General features: G+C 54.6%; 1 protein-coding gene across 2 annotated transcripts in view; it reads left to right on the top strand.

Annotated features, from left to right (window-relative positions):
- Positions 1-7,807: 7,807 nt before the first annotated feature.
- CPNE2 (copine 2) overlaps positions 7,808-18,394 on the top strand; it is a 47,196-nt gene continuing 36,609 nt past the window's right edge. Inside the window, exon 1 of one of the 2 annotated variants that reach the window (XR_003965387.1) lies at positions 7,808-8,015. The gene's annotated coding sequence lies outside the window, so the exon portion shown is untranslated. The remainder of the gene's footprint in view (positions 8,016-18,394) is intronic. The other variant, XM_030299729.1, reaches the window with a different exon arrangement.

Below are 18,394 nucleotides of genomic sequence, written 5' to 3'. Positions count from 1 at the left end.
CCCTGAGTCTGATGTATCCTGGTAACTCACCAAGGTCAGAAGTGGTTCACCCCCTGCCCCAGGGACTGGAGAGCAGGACAGACGACAGAGAGATGAACTGAGAGGAGCACTGGCCTGGGAGTCAGGAGACATGGGCTTAACTCCAGACTCTGTCTCCATATGGTCACGGGCTCGTGGGCAAGTTGCCTTCTCTCTCCTGACTCAGCTGTACTGTGCGGGTATTATAGAAGCTCGAAGTGTTAGAAACATTCTTTGTTGGACCTGCATTATATTTAAACTCTTTTTGGAATCGTCAGTATTTAAAATTGGGAACTTTTACATGAAAATCTAGATTTTCAGCTTTTGTTAGGTGTTGGTCCCACATTCTCACTCAAGAGTAATCCGGGGAGTCATATGACCATGCCCTTTGGCTATGACACACACCTCCCAGTTTGCCACAGTCCCCACCACTCCCTGATGTTTCACCCCTCCCTTTTGCTGCTTGCCTGGCAGTCCTTGTGAGAGCCTAGAATCTCCTGGCCCAGAGGGGCCCACTGGTGGGTGGAACATTAAAAACATGGCTTTGGAAGTCAGATGGGCATGGAATGGACTGTGACTTGACTCCTTGCTGCTGGTATTTGAAGACAAGAACTATTTCTGGACAAGGGTTAGTAACCACCCCCGCCCCCCAACACCCAGGACCTTTGGAGGCACCCAGGAAGCATGGTATACAAAATCCCTAATAGGCAGTGGGTAATGGTTTATTGCTATTTCCCTTCTCCTTTTAGGGTTGAATATATACGAGGTGAAGAGATGCTTGAAATGACAGGAGAATAGCACCCACTCTCCGTCACCTGCCTGTGGGTTGAACAAATTGATCGCAGGGCGCCTTCCCCCAGAGCTGCACCCCGTTGTGAAAAAGAGGGCAGGCAGGGTGCAGTTACAGCTTAGCGCCACTAGAGGGCAGGTTGGCCCACTGGTGATTCCTGAGATTACTTCCTGTTGGACCCAGAATGAAGTTAAGAGGTGATGCTAGGGGCCTGTCCCACCTGGCCTAGGATCCTGGGATACTCTGCCTACTAGTGGTTCACCTGGGTGGCTCAGTCCTGACCTTTGCCGCTCTCCATGTTGTCTCCGGTCCCCCGCCAAGCACGAGGAGAAAGTCCTCCGGCCAAGTGCCAAGCACCCACACCCCACACGAGGACACTCTTATCGGGCTAGGGTCAGGGCACACCTGGCACCGAATGGGGCCATGATCCTGGTCATGGGGGAGGGGATGGGCAGGCAGAGGCTCTAACAAGTTTCCCCAGAAAACTGGAACCCCAAATGCTATCTCTCCTCCCTGGGAAATGATGCCAAGTTGACTCTGGATCCTTCATACCAAGCGGGGGAGGGGTGCTTGTACTGTCCTCTCTCTGTGCCCAGAACTGGAGTATGAGTCCCTCAAAGCCTGAAGGTGACTTTCCCAGGAAGTCGTGGCTGAGGAAGGAACAGGGCACCAACCGGAAGCTCCAGGCCAGAGGAAATGCACACCAGGAGAGCCGGAGCTCAGGGATGCTCTTCATTTGCTGCCTATTCGTTTTACATTTTCCTTCTTCTCTCCCTTTCAGCTCCGGCCAAGTTCTAAACCCCAAGAAACTTCCAGCAGCTGCCCTGAGATAAACCGTACGTTGGGCACTGCAGAGCTGGCTGGGCCCGCTACGGGCGGCATGCAGGCACCTCGTTCCTTTTATTAATCTTCCTCTGCAGCCACCTGCTTGCTGGAGGCCTGGACTGTTTTTCTACCCAACCCCGATGAGGTCCAGTCTCCCTGCCCCCTTCCTCCGAAAAGTAAGCTGTTTAAATAGACGCATGAAACAAATACAATTCAAAGAAAAGTGAGGCTGTGGCCAAGTGAGCAGGGTAATGAACATGACGCTCGCTCCCGATTTCTGTCCGTGAATTTTCTCCCCAAGAATGTGAGCCGGCTGGTAAGTACTCTCGTCTGTCCGCAAGGCTGGGAGAAGCTCATTTTGCTACTTTGTCACTTGGCCTCTGTCCTATGGTTTTACAGATTGAACATCCACCTTTCTGATGAGCGTCACGGAATCTCCCTTCCTATCCCCACAGGCCGCAAATCCTCCCCAGTTGCCCCTTCCATCCTGGCCCCAAACACACATGTCTGAAATCCACTGTCCGGGCCACTGCTTCTTGAACTATAAAACCACAGTTACAGAAACTGTAATGTGCGTCGAATCATCTGGGGATCTTGTTAACAAGCAGATTCTGGTTCAGCAGGTGTTGGGCAGGGCCTAGGATGCTGCATTTCTAAGAGCCCCCACGTGATGTCTATACTGCTGGACCACACTCAGCTTTGCAAGGCTATCTGCCAGTGAGTGGGTCTCGACCCTGTCTGTGCATTAGAATCACTTGGAGAACTTTTTCTAAATGCCTTTTTAAAAATGTATTTATTTGTTTTGAGAGAAAGAAAGCATAAGCAGGGGAGGGACAGAGAGAGAGAGAGAGAGAATCCCCAGCAAGCTCCCCACTGTCAGCGTGGAGCCCGATACAGGGCTCGAACCCATGAACTACAAGATCATGGCCTCAGCCAAAACCAAGAGTCAGAGCCTCAACCGATTGGGCCCCCAGTCTCCCCTAAAATGCCTTTTTAAAAAAACAGAGTATAGTATTTAGGGGCAGCTGGGTGACTCTGTCAGTTGAACATCCAATTCTTGGTTTCAGCTCAGACCATGATCTCACAGTTCATGGGTTCGAGCCCCCGATCCGGCTCTGTGCTCTCAGCGTGGAGCCTGCTTGGGATTCTCTCCCTTTCTCTCTACCTCTCTCTCTCTCTCTCAAAATAAATAAATACACCTTAAAACACACACACACACACACACACACACACACACACACACACACTATTTAGAAAGCTCCCCAGGCAATGCTAACGTGCAGCTGTGGGTGTGGAAGGCAAGACAAGACTTTATACCTGGATCCCTTCTTTTGTCCCAAGGGCCCTCTCTTTCCAGATGAGGACACTGAGACCCAGAGATTTTTCCTGACTTGTCCAAAGGCACATAGCTAGTAAGTGGTAGCACCGGGAATCAAACCTACGTTTCATGACTTTTTCCCCCTTTCCTGTTTCAGTGAGATACAACGGTCCCACAGCACTGTATGAGTGCGAACATGTAGGCTAAGGACTTGCATACATTGTGAAACGATCAACACAGTAAGTTTATTTAACATCCAGGATCTCATATAGTTACCAAAGAAAACTGAGAAAGAAAAAAATGGCTTTTTCCCTTGAGATGAAAGCTCCTAGGATCCACTCCCTTAACCACTTCCAAATTTTGTGACTCAGTTCCACAGGTGCAGCCCCAGTTTCCCCATCTGTACGGTGAAAGGATGAGCAAACTGAGACAAGGCACGAAGACCTACTTTCACAAGTGCTGCAAAGGTGACCTGATGGTTAACTCTCCCTCGGGGAGGGTTTTGAACCCTCTGTCACCTGCCTTGCCTGGTTATTGTCCTGTAGGATTTCCACCATCCACGACGTCCTCTAGACCCAAAGCCGTAATCTCAGCAACAAGCTACCCTGTTTTACAAAGGAGAAAATGGAAGCCCAGAGAGGACCGAGACTTGCCAAGGTCACACGGGGAGTATTCAGTGGGGCTTCAATTCCAGTCGTGGAACAAGCAGGAAGTTGAGGTGGTCCTGGCTGGGGATTTAACTGGTCTGCAGGTCTGTGTGTTCCTCAGAGAGCACCCTCCGCCACGACCCCCACCCCAGTCTGGAGGGCTGTGCAGTCTACCTTGTGCTCCCAACCCCCTCCCACGGCCAAGGCCAGGCCAGAGGGTGGTGACCCCAGCCAGAGCTGGACACGCCCAGAGCTGGACACACCCTCTGGACACATCCAGAGCTTCCTGGGAAAGACCTGACAGTGGCTGCTTTGGTAAAGCTCCTCCCAGGGCTGGTCTCAGGAAGTTCTGGGGACAGCTGGTCCTCCGGTCCGCCCTCCCGCCGCAGCCACCCTGATGAAGCACCCCACCCCTACCCCATGTGTCTCCCAGCTTCCAGAGCCGGCGTCCTCCCTGACCCCGGGCCTTGGAAACCATGCCTTGTTGTTCATCCCACACAAACTCCAGCCCTGCCCTGGCTGCCCAGAAAGTGACCTTTCCCCTAAGGAGGAGGCCACCGAAAAAAGGAGCTTTCACTTGAGAACAATCCAACTGGGGTCCCCAGCTTGAGTTCCTAGGACAGAAGCATCGGTTTCCCCAGCTGCTCCTGTGGTTCCCCGCCCCCACACAAATATTTCAGTGTAAGGTTGGGTCCGATGGAGGTGTCTGGGGCTGACTGAAAGGGCAGGGGAGCCCGGGCATCCTGACCGGAGAAGGGGGCATCCCTGCGTTACAGTGACCACAGCCCTGGGACCTAAAAATAGCCAGAACGATGCACCAGCCCTGGTGTCTAAGCGTGCTTGGTACTGTGCTAGCCACATAAGGGTCTCACTGAATTCCCACAAGCATCCCCAGAAGCAGATACAAGTCTATCCTTACATTTTACAGAGGAGGAAACTGAGGCCCAGAGAACTGAGTGATCGCACCAGGCACTAACTAGAGCGGCTGGGATTCAAACCCACAGCCATGACTCTGCCTGAAGCCTGGCACTGGAGTCAGCCATGAGATTCTTGAGGGGCTGTCTCCGTCATGAATATATCTCCATATCAATTCCCTGTGGCAGACGGTATTTTCCAAAGATGGCCACCACAATGCCTCCCATCCCACATGCTCTCCCTACAGTGTGACAGTGACAGTCCTCTCACTGAGAGGCGGGTCTATGGAGGGAGCTGGTAACTACGGCAGAAGTGACATGATGTGACTTGCAAGGCTAGGTTCTATAAAAGATAACAAGGCATCCACCTGGTTCCCCTGGGATGCTCACTCTTGGAACCCAGCTGCCATATTATGTGGAAGTTCAGGCCGCACGGAAGGGTCGTGGGTAGGTGTTCCGGCTGACGGTTCCAGCTGAGGTCCCAGCTGACAGCCGGCATCAATTGCCAGACATATGCCTTCTAGATAACTCCAGCCCCTGTCATGGTCTGACTGCAACTGTTTGAGAAATCCTAAGCAAGAACCACTCCCGCTGAGCCCAGTGACCCCCAGAGCCATGAGAGACCATAAAGTTTGGGGTGATTTGGATGCAGCATAAATAACTGGGACCCCTTCCATCCTCTACCCCCTCACACATCCCTGAGGCCAGCCAGGGCCCGGTACACAGGCAGTACCTTCACGTGTCTGTAATTCACAAGCACACTGAAGTGTACAGGCAGCCCTGGTTATTCCGATCTGTTTGTCCCGACAGCCTGGACTGTGGAAATAAACACCCAGACGGCAGGTGTTTTACATACTAGGCCAATTTGGGGAAATTGAGGCCTCCTGCTTGCGCAGTGAGGTCTCTACCAGGGCAAGGAAAGACGTCCTCCAACATTTTGCTCTAACGGCCTTACGTTGTGTGTGGATCAAGGACAGAGGGTAAGACACTTGGCCTTAATCAGTTGACCTCTGGCCTCTCCTCTTTTTAAAAAATGCTTATTTATTTTTGGCGGGGGCAGAGAGAGAGGGAGACAGAGGATCCGAAGCAGGCTCTGCACTAACAGCGGCAAGCCCGGTGCGGGGCCCGAACTCACGAACCCCATGGGATCATGGCCTGAGCCGAAGTCGGACGCTTAACCGACTAAGCCACCCAGGCGCCCTGACCTCTGGCTTCTCCTAATCCCTGACTTTCTTTTAGACAGCTTTGTTGAGATATAACACTCACCCCTTTAAGGGTATACAAGTGAATGGTTTGAGTATACCTACAGTTGTTCAACCATCACTATAATTTCAGAGCATTTTTAATCACCGCCCCGACCCCCCCAAGAAATCCTATAGTAATAGCAATTACTCCCCAGTCTCCTCCCAGGCCTAGACAGCCACTAGGCTGCCTTCTGTCTCTGTGGATTTGTCTAGTGTGGACATTTCACATAAATGGAATCATACGCTATGTGATCTTTAATGACTGGCTGCTTTCATTTACCATAATGTTTTCAAAGTCCGTTCATATTTACCTTTCTATGGCTGAATAATATTCCATTGTGTGGAGAGGCCACATTTTGTTTATCCATTCATCTGTTAATGGGCATTTGAGTCATCTCCACTTTTTGGCTATTCTGAACCATGCTGCAATGAACCTTTGTGTATGAGTTTTTGCGTGGACATATGCTTTCATTTCCTTCGGGTAAATTCCTAGGAGTGGAATTGCTCTGATCCCTGGCCTTTGTCTTCTGTCCATTAGGCCAGGGATCCAGTATCTTCTTCACCCTGGGTAGGCCCACATACCTCATCCTTCAGGGCTTCTAGAGGAAGCCTGATTTCCACGCTGAGTTGGGTCTTCTATGCCACCCCACCTCCAACCTTTGCACTTTTCACACAATAATACGATTGCAACTTCAGGGGAGGGGACTCTGCTTGGGTTCACCATTGTCTGTCCCAGTGCCTGTCTCTTCTGTGGCTCTGGGGCAAGGAGAGGAAAGGGAATCTGGGGGCCAGATCAATCAGGAAAGGCTTCCTGGGGGAGGTGGGGCTGGAGCTTGGTCTAAGAATGCCTATAGATTGGTTTGCCCCACAGCTGGGCTGAGGGCTTTGAGGACTTTGGTGGAGGAAAGATGAGGAGAGCTGGGAGAAAAGAAGGATGGATGGGGGTGGGGGTGGGGGGACAGGCAGGCAGGCAGAGAACAAAGCTCAGAGCCCTGGGGTTTTTCGGTGGATGCCCCTCTAAGGCTGCAAAGTGCCTGTGACTCAGACTGGAGGGAGGTTCACAGGCTGCAGCTCGAGTCTCCTAGTTAACCCTCTCCTACCTGGAATGGAAAACCCACAACCCAAGCGCAATGCGTTAACTCACAGTCGCCCAGTCCTTGAGCTGTAGGGCCAAGGGCTTTGGACGTGGCCGTGAGATCTCCCACAATCTGGTTAAATGAGGCTCAGCTGTCTGAGACACTGAATGGGAGGGGGGGGGGTACACATAAATACCGCTGAGTGACCTGCAGCAGGAGCTCCCGGCGACAGATGCATTTCTCAAGAATCGGTGCTTCTTCTAGGGAAAAGATGGCCTTCGCAGAAAGGGGGGAGTCGGTGCCAGGGCCTCAAGCCCCCCCTTAATTATGCTCCCGCTAACTAGCCCCAGGCACTGTTCAAACTCTTTATCTTATCCTTTCTGTCTGAGAAATATGTGTCATCTTCCCAGTGCCTGGCGACAAGAAAATGCCGAGCTCTTTTACTGGGGGGCGGGGGAGACGACACTGCGGTCCTAGTGCTGCTCAGTACGGCCCAGAACCTAGCCCTGTGGTGTGTCCCCCGAGGGCGCAGCGCGGGGCCCTCGGGGTCGAGGCCGCAGGCGGCGAGCTGGGGCCCCGAAGGCCCGTGCTGAGCTCACCCCTCGGTTCCCGCGTCCGCGGCCCTGAGCGCACGGTGCTCGGAACTCGGAGGTGTCCGCGACTCCGGCAGCACCGGCCCGGGAGGGTGAGAACCAGAGGCGTTCCTATCCGCGGAGTCCCAGCCTGGAACGTTCGGACCCTCGGATTCCGGCCTCGAGCGTTCGGACCCTCGGGTTCCGGCCCCCGCGGCGCTGAGAGCCCGGAGCGCCAGGGCGCGCCAGCCGCGGGATCCGAGCCGCGGACGGCGGGCGGGACAGCTCCCCCGCTCCGCCCGTGGGGAGCGCTCGCCCCTCCAGGAAGCGCCCGCCTCGCCTCCCCACCCCCGCCCCCTCTCGGCCGGAGGGAGGAGCCCGAGCCGCCGCCGCCGCCGCCGCCGCCCGCCCGCCCGGGAGGAGCACTGGACCCCAGGCGGCTGGGAGCGCACGCGAGCTGGCCAGGGCCGCGCGGGCAGCGCCCTGAGCCCGTCCCGCGCCCGCGGGCCCCGCCAAGCAGAGGAGCGCCCCGGGATGCCCCGGCGGCCCGGAGCGCGGGCAGCGGCAGCGGCGACCACGCCGTGAGGGCGGCGGCGCCCGCGGGACCCGTGGTGAGTGGGGCCCGGGCGGGCCAGGGGCGGGCGGGGCGCCCTGGCGCGAACGCTAAGTTCGGCCTTTCGGCTCGGCTTCTGGAGCCGATGGCGGGTTGGAAGGAGGCTGGGTTCCGCCTCGGGGGCCGTGACACCCGAAGCCCCCGCCACCCGCGCGCACCCGGGCTCTGGCCTTTGGGTGACTCAGCTGCGACCCGGCCACGCGGGGGCGCTCCGGCTGCGCCCGGACCACCGTGGGGGAAAGAGGAAAGGGTGCTGGAGGAGGGTGGTGCCCCTCGGTGTCCGAGCCCAGCTGTGTAGGGACTCTCCTACCTCCTCCCTGGAGCCTGGGAGCGTCCGGAAAGGTAGAGTCCCCGCTGCCGAAGTCCCAGCTGCCGAAGACTTGAGGTCGGGCTGGTCCCTGGCCACCCCCCCCACCCCCCCCCCGCCGTAACCTGCTCTCAACCTCCATATCCCACCCACCCCCCCGCCCCCGCCCCAGCCCCAGCCCCAGCGTACTGCCGGAGAGCCAGCTCCCAGCCCAGGAAGAGGCTACGAAGGGAGGGCGTGGAGCTGGGCAGCTTCCCAGAAGTCGAAGTGTGTTTGCAAACTAGTTTTTTCGCAAAAGCTGTCTGGCACCTGTGTGGTTAAGGGGGGGTGGGTGGGGGGACATGGGAGAGAGAGCAAGACTCCTTCCTTTCCGTTTCTCGCAGCCCTGTTTTTCTGAGAATAGAGGTGTCTTACTCCCCTCTTCCCATCCCATCCCATCCCAGCCCCGACCTCTGCCCCCCTCCTTGGACAAGGCCTTTGGGAAGGGGCTCCTTCAAAGGGGACTGTGATTTGCCCAAGAGCACAAGTGGAACTGGAACCCAGGGCTTTGGTAGCCAGTTGAGGGTTCATCCTGGTGTCTGTGATTCTCCCAGCCCTGTTGCGTACTTCGGGAAGTGACACCCTCAAGGGATCTGGGAGAATGTGAGCTGCCCTTTGTTTTGTGTGCCCTTAGTTTTTGCTTGCCTAGGAGTGTGGGCTGTCATCCATGGATGGAGGGCTTTTTCTGTACCTTGGGGCACCCACAGCTTCAGTAATTGGAGCGGACGTGGGAACCCCTTTGTACCCTTCAGCAGTTGCAACCTGTCTGTGGCCAGCTTTGGGAGACCTGGGGCTGAATGCCCACCCGGTGGCGGGCTGGGGGCCCTTCCTCTTCTCTGACCTGGTGCTTATCTGTAAAATGGGCTAATTGTCAAGGACCTGTGTGCCTGGAGGCTGGGTGCAAACATGAAGACATAAAGGAGTGGTTTTATTGCAATCCCTCTGGCACAGGGCCCAGTGAGCACTGCTTTGGCCCCAGGCACGCGGTCACTCAGGCAGGTTTCTCCATGGAAAGAACCAGGGGCTGGGAATGTGGACACTTGGGTTCTCCTTGCCCTCTGCCACTTCCTGTCTGTGTGCCTTGTCACTCACTGGGCTTGGGGCTTTTTCCATCTGTAAAATTAAGCAAACTATGACACATTCCCGTTTCTAGGGCTGCTGGGAGGCTGGAACCGGGGGACAGGGGTTCTGCAAAGTGGGGTGCACTTCATGAATGGCAAGTGTGGTGTTTCAAGGGACCCCTCCCCTCCCAGGGGCCATGAAAATTAAAAACTCAGGTACATAAGAGGGCCGGGAATAGAGCCTCTGTTTCTATACCTGTAAAATAGTGAGAACAATACGCTGTATAGCTTTGTGATCTTTTAGGGTGGTTGTGTATTTATTTAAAGGTAGTTGTGAGGATTAAATTAGGTGACAAAGGGTTCACATGCCAGCATTTTGACTGGCCTGGTGGTAAGCACTCGGTGACTGGTAACTGTGAGTATCGTTATTCCTGGGAATATCCATAATCCCTGTGAGGGCAGCTGCATTTAGGATTCCTTCTGGGATTTTCTCAGGCCAGCCTGCTCCTCCTTCTCCCACCTCCTCCCTGGAGAGAGGAGCCTCAGAAGCCAGATGTCAGACTTCTGGACTGTTCAAGGTGCCGAGTCCTGAGTGGGAAGGTTCTACCAAAGAGAACATCATGAGGGATGCTGGATGCAAAAGTGTTCCCCCTCTGTGCACCTTGGGCTGGCCCACAGGGCTCTGAGGAGTGACAGAAAAGCTCCTGTCAGAGCAGGGAGCATTGGGGGCAGGAAACGTCCCCTACTGAGAAACCCCCAGCCCAGGGCCAGGGCCCCATCTGCCTGCTGGAAGTCTCCTTCCCTCTGTCCCCCTCTAACCCTTACAGGAGCTGCTGAATCGGGGCCAATCATTTCAAGAACCCAGCCCCCTCTGCCTTGGAGAATTGGCTCAGAAAGGGAACAGGATTCCCTCCCCTCCTGCCCAGCCCCCTGCAGGACACAGGATGGGCTCCTTGGGAGCCAGGAGGCTGGGTCACCCTAGGATCTTGGCAGCCAACAACAGGAGAAGGGGACAGTCATGTCCCACCCCCACTGTCCAGAGGGAGAATATGGGGTCCTAAGGGGGGGGTCATGGCTTCCTGAGGTCCTGCACTGCCTCAGAACTGCGTGGGGGTCCAAGGCGCCTTCTCGTCGTCAGCCCAGTGCCCTCTCCCCTCATTGAGCCACCCGGCCTCTGCTCCCATGGCGGAGTCAAGTGGACTGTGCTCTTCAGTGTCCTGGAGTGTTTCTCTCCTAGCTCTGTCCTCACCTTCTTCCTCCGGGGTCTGAGATGAGGCTAATTAGCTGCTACTTGCTCACTCACTATGTATCACCTTGCTTAATTTTTCTCGGGCATTAGCCACCTTCTACACTCATCTTATTTATTCATTTGTGTATCACCTTATTATCTGCCCCCCTTCCCAAAGAGTGTCAGCGCCACGAACGGGCGAGGATAGTGTCCATCTTGTCCAGGGCCCTTTCCCTGCACTTAGAGAAGATAAATGACTGGGGCTGCCCCGCACTGTAGCCTCCTGTTAAAGGAGTCTGTGATGTTGGCTGATGGAGCCCCGAGGAGTCATAAGCTTGCCCTCTCGGGTCTCTGGAGGGAGCCCTGCTCTCCCTGCTAAGTGCTGGGAGACCGGCACAGGGCAGCGGCCTTGCTGATGGAGGAGGGAAATGTACGAGTCTGGAGAAGGTGGGATTTGCCTGGCACTGAAGGACCCGGGGCTGGAGGAGACTGAGGTGGCAGCTGCTGCCATGGGCTGCCCACTCAGGGGGCTGAGGTGTACTGGGGAGAGTCCCCATTCCCCGTGTGACCTGGGCCATGTCTCTTAACCCCTCTGACCTCCGCTTCTTTGTCTAGGAAATGGGGACTCTTAGACCACAAGCTGCCCCCACTGCTCTCTTCATGGGGTTCTTTAGGCAGCTTTGAAAGGGCTTGTAAACCGAAGAGGGCGGTGTATGGATGTCATTCCTCTTCCACCTGTGGCTTTAGGTCCCACCTTCCATTCATTATGTGGCCACCTGTCGTCACTCAACAAATGTTTACTGAGCAGCTCCTCTGGGCCTGGGGCTGTGCTGAAGCTGGGAGCACGGCTATGGAGCTCAGAGTGGAATGGGCGGGGGGGACAGAGAGAGGCCAGCAAATGACAAGGAGACAGAAAGACTTCAGATAGTGGAAAATGCCCCAAGGAGAATAAAGCAAGGTGGAGTGAATGATGGGGGAGTGCAGTGTGTGAGGCTCAGGGAGGCCTCTAGAGCAGGAGGTGGTGACATTCGAGCTGGCATGCTAATCCAGGGCCTTAGTCTCTGGTTCATGGCTGTATCCCAGCCGTGCCTGGTGCCCAGCAGGTGCTCAGTGGATATTTTTGAATGAAAGAGGGAGGCGTGCCCCAGAGGAAACAGCACATGCAAAAGCCTTGCGTTGGGAACATGCTTCGTGTGTTCCAAGAGCCCATTCTCCTTATGACCCAGCTCTCTTTCTCCTTTCGGTGGCTCTTGTCGGGAGCTGGGGGCATCTGGTTTGCCGACTGTATCCCTGCTCTCCCCTCCCCATGATGCAGGAGAGAGCATGCTCAGCTCCCAGCAGAAGACGCCATTCAACCTCTCCCTCCTTTGGGCCCCAGCAATCTTTCCAAGTCACCCCGCGGCCCCTCAGAAAGGGGTGCGCTTTGCAGCGTGCACATAGGGAGCCCAGCTGCCTGGTGTCACGCTCTGATTTGCCATGGACCAGCTGGATGACCTTGGGCAGTGTATTCGTTTTCTAGCGCTGCTATAACAAAGAACCCAAACCCGGACGGCTCAAAATCACAGAAATATATTCTGTTTCGGAGGCCAGAAGTCCAAATTCAAGGTGTGGGTAGGGCCATGTTCCTCTAAAGGCTCTAGGGGAGGTGTGTTTCCTTGCCTCTTCAGGCTTCTGGGGACATCACACCGATCTCTGTCTCCTTCCCTCAGTGTCTTCATACGGTCCCTCTCATAAGGACACCAGTCGTATTGGATTAACAGCCCATCCTACCCCTGTATGACCTCATCTTAACTAGTCACATCTGCAGCTCCTGTATTTCCAGATAAGATCACATTCTGAGGAATTAGGAGGGTAGGATTTCAACTTAGCTTTGGGGGGAACATAATTCAACCTCTAACCTCTACATAACCTCTTTGTGCCTCAGTTCTCCGATCAGTAAAATGGGATGCTAGTAAGAGGGCACATGTCCTGGGATTGCAGGGAGGCCTAAACAGAATGCTGTCAACCTCGGGGCAGGGCCAGGCACGCCCAGTGCATGCTACTGTTTACTTCTCCTCAGGGAGGACTTCCTGGGAGCTGGGACCCAGAGCTGAAGAACAGATGGCAATGTCCTTGACCAGGAGGACTTGCTGAGAAGGGCCTGGGCCTGAAGTAGCACCTGCTGTCTGGCTCACAGACACCCCTCCGCGCTGTCTGGCTGAGGAGGGGCAGGGGGCACCCCTTCAGTGTGGCAGGGTGTGGGCTGGGCAGCATAAAAGCTACTGAAACTGTAAGACACCATTAACAAAGAGTAGGGAGAGCCCCACATGCGGAGGGGTGAGCAGAGGTCTAACCCCCATGCGGGAACCCACGAGGGGATTCGGTACTGGGTGAGCCCCGATGACTTTCAGGGCCCATCAGTCCAGAGATTTTGGGTGGGAGCTTGGGGCTGAGGCTCAGAGCAGCCCAGGAAAGACTGAGGGGTATTTAGAGACTCCTCAAGGCTGGAAGGAGCCCAGGCTCTTCACAGGCAGGGAAACTGAGGCACAGAGAGGGGAAGGAACTTGGAAGAATTCCAAAAACACACTTTTTGGGCACCCCTGTCTCTACTCTCCCCGTGGTAGTTCCCAGGTAGGCATGGGCACCACAGGGCAAGGCCCAGGGCGGCTTCCGTCCCTCAGGCTGCCGCACAGCCCCCTACAAATGAAGCCAGGTTGGAATGACTTTGGCTGGTGTTCACTGTCACCATGCCCTCCACCCTCCATTAGCTTGGTCCACCCTCCGAGCTTGGCCAGACCCACTCCCGAGTTCCCGAAGTACTTTCTGTATCCCAGAGTATATCTACACCCGTCCTCTGTCGCGCTTCCTGGGAGGTGGGAGGGCAGGCCATCACCTGCTCCACTTTGCTGATGAAGGAGCTGAGGCCTAGGAGGGAGGAGGTGGCAGAAGCAGGCGTTGACTCCTGACTCCCAGAGGGGTGGGGGGTGGGCTGGAGGCCACCGTGCAGCCTGCTGCAGCAGCCCCTCGAGGGATAGGCTGGAGAGACACGGGGCCAAGCCCTTTGGACCAAGATTGAGCTGAACCAGGGGCCTAAGGGAGGCCCCCTTCCCCAGGGGCCAGAGCTTAGTGATTAGGTGGGGGCTGCAGAGAATAGCCTCCCCTGGGTGTGGTCTGATGGAAGCTGGGGACCCCAGGGGTGTCAGACCCCTGCTGCAGCTTCCACGCTGTGCTGTCTGCATCTATATTTATCCCCATAATGGCCCGGCTGCCTGTCGGGAGTGCGGTGTCTTCTGAGTATAGCAGCCGGGAGCCTAGCTAAGGTAGAGAGGCGATTTGTGGATTTGTGTCCAGATGCCCCCTTCACCTCGCACCTGGGAGCCAGCCCCGCCCACTCTGGGGGCTGTCCCTGGCAGGGGTTTGTAGGAAGGGCCCAGGGGTATGAGCAGCTTGGGGCTGGACCGCCCCCCCCCCCCCGCCCCCAACTCCGAGAACTGGGGCTGTGGGATGTTGGGGTTGGTGTATGCCTGGGAAGGTGGGACCAGATAAACCAAAAGCCTTTCGGCTCAGGGATTCAGGGGACTGGTGATTCTGAAATCCCAGACTTCACCAGCCCTGGAATTCTGAGAATCTGTAGTCCCCCTTCACCTTTTCACTCTTCCTCACTTTCAACAAAGGACGGTGACATCTCCTAAGCCAGTACTTACAAAATGGTGACGATGTCAGTGCCCCCCCCCCCACAGACCAGGGGCTCAGGAGGGGCTTTGTAGAGGAGTCCTTGAGTCTTATCACATTATAAAACATACAAAATAGAGCAGACATCCCACACGTACAACTCCGTGACTGTCCACACACCAGAACATTTGTCAGCAGCAGCCGGACAAGGAAGAGAAATGTGACCATCACCGAAGCCCCCTGGTGCCCCCTTCGGGTCACAAGCACCCCTCCCTCCTGACTTCCAGCAGCACAGATCCGTTTGGCCTGCATTTAACTTCGTATAAATGAAATCAGGACCATGCGCTCCTTTATGTCTGCTCTTCTCCATTCAGCGTGTTCGTGAGACCCGTCCGGATCATTGGCACCCTCGTTCTGCCCTCGTGCCCCCAGCAGTATAGTCTACTGCGTGGGTGTTCACATTTCTTTATCCCTTCTCCTGATGAGGGGTGTTCAGGGTGCATCCAGTCTGGAGCTACCGTAAATAGTGCTGCCGTGAAAGTCGGTGCGGGGCGGAGGGGGGGGGGGGGTCCTTTGGTGAACACAGGCGCATGTTTCTGTGGGGCATTGCTGGCTCATCACAGGGGCTCCGTCGCGTAGCTTACGTAGACCCTGCCAAACGTCCCTCCAAGGCGGTCGTCCCGGGCACACACCCTTTGGCAGCACGAGAGTTCCAGGTGCTCCACGCCCTTGTCACCACTTGCTATTGCCAGCCTTTTTCCTTTTGGCCATCCTGGGAGGGGCGGTGGGGAGGTGGGAGGGGGCTCAGCAGTATCACTTGCGTTTGGTTTTGCTGAGCCGAGCTGGAAGAATGAAAAAGCAAAGTAAACAAGGGGGAAGGGCGCTCCAGGCAGGTGGAACAGCATATGCAGTATGGTGGAGAAGCATTGCTGCACCTCTGTGTGGTGGACACCACAGCTGGAGCCGGAAGTGGGAGGGGCTCTGTCGGGGGTGGGGGGGGAGGGGCGTGGATGTCGTCCAGAGAACGGCCCAGAGCCACGGAGAGGTCTTCCTCATTGTGAGCCAGCACTTACAGTGTGTTAGGCATTTTTTACTTTCTGTTTGATGGATAAGAAAACTAAGATTCAGAAGGACCGAGCTTATCCAGAGTCATCTTAGCAGAGGCTCTGGATTGCAGATCCTTCCAAGCCTCATTTTGCTCATCTGGAGAATGGGGGTGATCCTAACCTCTTGCTTAAGGATGCTGTGAAGCCGCAGAAGTTTAAGCCCATCAGGTATTGGGCACAGGGTCTGGGGCGGACATTATTATTACTCTCATTTTATTATTATCTCTCCATCAGCACAGCCACACTCACCTCCTCTCTTCCCTTCCAGCTGACAGGGTGGGAGTAGGCCCACCCATCTCCTACGTCTAGGAAGGGCTGGCCCAGAACTCCAGCCCCAGCACCCTGTTTTTCTTCCCCATGGCAGGTCTCCCAGAGGCTGAAGTTTGTAGTGATGGTTAATTTTATGTGTCAACTTGACTAGGCTCTGGTGACCAGTTGTTTGGTTAAACACCAGTCTGATGTTGCTGTCTAGGTATTGTTTTAGATCTGATTAACATTTAAATCAGTAGACTTTTATTAAAGCAGATTACCCTCCATTATGTGGGTGGGTCTCGTCCAATCAATTGAAGGCCTTTTATAAAAGTAAAGACCAAGTTTCTCCAAGAAGAAGGAATTTAGCCCCAAGACTCCAACATTAGAGGGGCGCACAGCTGGCACCTGGCTGAATTGGTAGAGCATGCAACTCTTTTTTTTTTTTTTAATTGTTTTAATGTTTATTTTTGAGAGAGAGAGATAGAGTGTGAGCGGGAGAGAGCAGAGAGAGAGGGAGACATGGAATCCGAAGCAAGTTCCAGGCTCTGAGCTGTCAGCACAGAGCCCGACGTGGGGCTTGAACCCACGAACTGTGAGATCATGACCTGAGCCGAAGTCGGATGCTTAACCGACTGAGCCACCCAGGCGCCCCAGCATGCAACTCTTGATCTTGGGGTTCTGAGTTTGAGCCACATGTTGGGGGTAAGTCATTTTTTAAAAAAATACTGAAACATAGAAATCTTGCCTAGTTTCTAGTCTGCCTGTCCTGTCCTGTCCTATGGATTTTGAACTCAAGACTGCCACATCACCTCTGACCTGAATTCCCAGCTTTCCGTCTTGTCCTACAGATTTAGAATTTGCCAGCCCCCACAGTTGCATGAGCCAATTCTTTAAAAGAAATCCCTTTCTATATATATAGATATCCCATTTGTTCTGTTTTCTTTGGGGAAGCCTAATACAGCTACCATCTGTCTTTCTGGATCTTCTCATCTAGGAAATGGGGCGAAGGAGCAACTTAGATCTAGACATACTTGAGACATGATCTGACCCCAGAAGTTCAGCCAGTGCAGCCATTGGGGCCAGTGGGGACCAGGCATCTGGTTAGCCAAGGGTTCCAGCTCACGGTGTCACCCTCTAGACCAAACATTGCAAACTCAGAGATCTGTAGAGACCTGGCCTGCAGGCTCCGTGTGTGAGGCTGACAGTCCTTGTATGAGGACCAGATACAACGTCTGCCTTATTCTGCCGAGTGTGGGCTAAGCAGAGCCACCCCTGACACATGGTCAGCCATTGGGTGGCCATATTGCAACCTCTGATCTAGGAGCTCAGGCTCAGATGGGTGGCCTCAGCATCACCTGGGAGCTTGTTAGAAATGCAGATATTATGGAGCGCCTGAGTGGCTTAGTCAGTTAAGCGTCTGACTTCACGGTTCATGAGTTCGAGCCCCGTGTTGGTCTCTGTGCCGACAGCTCAGAGCCCGGAGCCTGCTTTGAATTCTTTCTCTCTGCCCCTCCTGACTCACCCTCTGTCTCTCTGTCTCTGCCTCTGTCTCTCTCTCTCTCTCTAAGATGAATAAACATTAAAAAAATAATAATAATAATAATAAAAAAAGAAATGCAGACATGGAGGTCTCTCCCCAGACCTGCTGAATCAGAATCTGCATTTTAGCAAGATGCCCACCTGGCCACCCCCCTGGTGTCTGTGTGTACTTTATTAGCCCACCACAGAATCACCAGGAGTGCTGTTAAAACACAGGTTGCTAAGTGCCACTCTAGGGATTCTGACTGAGCAGGTCTGGTGGGGCCCAGGATGCTGCATTTTTTTATGTGTGTGTGTGTGTGTGTGTGTGTATCAATTTTTTAATGTTTTATTTATTTTTGAGAGAGAGATAGACAGAGTAGAAGCAGGGGAAGGGCAGAGAGAGAGGGAGACACAGAATCCGAAGCAGGCTCCAGGCTCTGAGCTGTCAGCACAGAGCCTGATGTGGGGCTCGAACTCACAAACCCTGAGATCATGACCTGAGCCAAAGTCAAACACTCAACCAATTGAGCCACTCAGGCACCCCCAGGATGCTGCATTTCTACCAAGCTCCCAGGAGATGCTGAAGTGGCCCATCTGGGAAAATACGTGGAGCCATGAGAGCCTAGGGCCATCGCCCCTGGAGCCTTTGTGGTCAGTGATTAAACCCCACTGAGTGGGATTTGCTGCATGGATAAGGACCCAGAGGCCCTGAAGGATGCACCTTATGGGGTCTGAATCCGTTATCCACTCCCTGGCCCCCCATCCACCACCTTGCTCTCCACTGGTATCCCCGCACTGTGTCTTCCAGTTAAGGGGAACCTAAGGCCGTATTTCTCAACCAGTTTTAACTCTTTGTCCCCTTTACATAATCTGCAAACTTCACGTATCTCCTGGGGTTTTGATCTGCCCTGCTTCCCCCAGCCATCAAGAATTGCTGATAATAGCACAAGCTGCAAACTGTCATTCTAAGTGCTTTACTGCACTTATTCCTTGCAATACCCCCCGGGAGCACTCTCACCGTCTGCCATTTTGTAGAGGGGGAAACTGAGACCAGCGACGTTACGTAACTTGCTCAAGGTCACACAGCAGATAAATGGCAGAGCCAGGGATTGAAAGTCAGGCATTTTGAGTCCAGTGTCTGTGCTCTTAACTGTTGGGGGTACTGATCAGAGGACTGAGCCCCTGTCCTTGTTACTACCACTAACAAGACTT

This window comes from Lynx canadensis, chromosome E2, assembly GCF_007474595.2.
Source record: "Lynx canadensis isolate LIC74 chromosome E2, mLynCan4.pri.v2, whole genome shotgun sequence".
Lineage (NCBI taxonomy): Eukaryota > Metazoa > Chordata > Mammalia > Carnivora > Felidae > Lynx > Lynx canadensis.
Note: the sequence above shows the minus strand (reverse complement) of the source record. Positions and strands in the feature narration are given on the sequence as shown.